This window comes from Plasmodium reichenowi, chromosome 7 (assembly GCF_001601855.1).
Source record: "Plasmodium reichenowi strain SY57 chromosome 7, whole genome shotgun sequence".
In the NCBI taxonomy this organism is placed as follows: domain Eukaryota; phylum Apicomplexa; class Aconoidasida; order Haemosporida; family Plasmodiidae; genus Plasmodium; species Plasmodium reichenowi.
In genome coordinates, this window is record NC_033652.1 from 1,131,398 (window position 1) to 1,133,938 (window position 2,541).

Here is a 2,541-nt window from a genome sequence, read left to right on the forward strand (position 1 = left end):
AAAAAAAAAAAAAAAATTAATTATTACATTAAAGGAATTTTTCTTAATTTATATTTTATTTGAATTAAATATATATATTATATGTATATATATGAACTTTTTGATACTAATTTCCCTACACAGAGTTTGTATAATTTTGATTTATTCTATTCATAATAATTTTTTTTTGAATTTACAATAATTATATATTCATATACAATTAATTTTTCCTAATTTATCAATTCCATAATTAAATTATTGAGATTATATTCAATTATTTTCTATATATAGTAAAAAAAAAAAATTCTTTACACAAATTCTATATGTTTGTTTAAAAATAATATGGACAATTTTTTATTCTATTTTATTTATTTTTTTTTATTTTGATTCTAAATACAATAAACTTAAATCCCTTTGTAACTAATAAAACTTCCTGCTTTAACTTGTTTTAACTTTGTACAATACACATCATATATTTTTTATATTTTATTAGCTGAATATTTTATTTTAGGTATTTTTTCATAAATTCTAGAATGTTTTATTAAGGAAATATAAAGTATCTTTATCAAAAAGATTGATAGTATAATATATATATATATATATATATATATATATATATAATTACATTATATTATTAATTTTGTATTATATCACATGTTATAACATGAAAAGAATTCCAATAATATATATTATAGATAATATTCAATATTTACATTTGTGTAATTTATATTTGGTTTTATAATTTGGACGTTTTGCATTTTATATTTCTTAACTTGGTGACTTATTAATTTATTTTGTATTTCTATATTATACATATTTTAGTTAATTAAAATATTCCATAATAACTTTCTAAGGGTTTAAGAAAAGTATAATTACATATTAATGTCATTTGTAAAAAATAATAATATTTTCCATTTTTATTTATTTATTTTTTCATATATATGGTATAGAATTATTTTAAACTATAAGTTTTATATAATTTTTTCAAGACATCAAATTTAAAATTTTGATTGAATTAATAAAAGTTAAAAAACAAAAAAATAAATAAAAAATAATATATTGATTATGTAACCCGAAGAATTATTATTATATATTATAAGACAAATATATTTATAATTTTATTGTTAGGAAAAAAAAAGTATTGTAAGTATTATTAAAAGAATTTATAATCGTTTCTATTAAAACATTATATATATATATATATACATATGTATTAAGTGTTTCTTTAAATTTAATCATAAAATATATGATTAAGCTAATTGGATAATTTAGCAAAATAAATTTACAAAATGAAATTTTTATTAAAACTGATAATATTTCAATAAATATTTTCAATAATAAATATATTTCTAATATATATATATATATATATATATATATATATATGTATATATTTATTTATTCATTTATATATATATATTTTTTTTTTTATAAAAGAATTATATTATAAACTTTATAAGGTTGAATATACATGTATTAGGGACTTTTAATATGTTATTTTATTATTGTATTATTGTTTTAATGTCACCTTATTTAAAATATAATTTTGTATATACAACTAAATTATTATATATGAATGTATTATTCATAAAATGGACATATCAAAATAATGACATATATTAGAAATCATATTATGTAATATAATTTTATATTAATTTTTTGTTTACAAATTCAGAAAAGTACATATAATAATGATTTAATATTTAATGTGTATTAATAAAAGGAATCACACCTATTACATGATATATAATATGTAAATACTAGTGAGAGAAGCCGAAAAAAAAAAAAAAAGAAAAAAAAAAGCAATATTCATCATAAAAATATACACTTCAACATAAAAATTAATATATCATTTAATATAGGATAATGATCCAATTATATTATTTCATGTGTATAAATTATATTAGGATTAATAAAAAAAGAATTTTTTTTTTTTTTTTATATGTAATAAAATATACATTTTTTTTTTTAAATAAATTTTAACTGTTTTATAAAATGTATAGAATTATTTTTATGAAATTATTTGAATTTACAAATAATTCCTAAGAATTATAAAGATAAGAGAATATAACATTTAAGGTATCTATATCTCATACGTTAAAAAAAAATATTTTTTTTTCCTCTTAATTTTTCAAGTTATAACTTTGTATTAATAGTTTATTATTATTTTATATAGGATCATATATATATATATTTTAATCCATATAATTATTAATAAATATAAAAAAGTGAAACTTTTTTTAAACCACATATTTTAACTATTATGATTAATTACGTTTTATAAAATACATAAAAATACATTTATAATAATAACTTAGTATTATTATAAAAATTAAATGCTATAAATATTTACATATAATTTTTTTAAAAATTTAATAATTTTATAAATATAGATAAATGAATTCTAAATTTTTTTTTTTTTTTTTTTTGTTAATATATTTATTTAAAAAAATTTAGAAAATTTTTACTAGGAAAAATATATAATAATGGTATCTAAAATAATAATTATATATATATATATATATATATTATATAATATTTTTTTGTTAATAATATTTATTC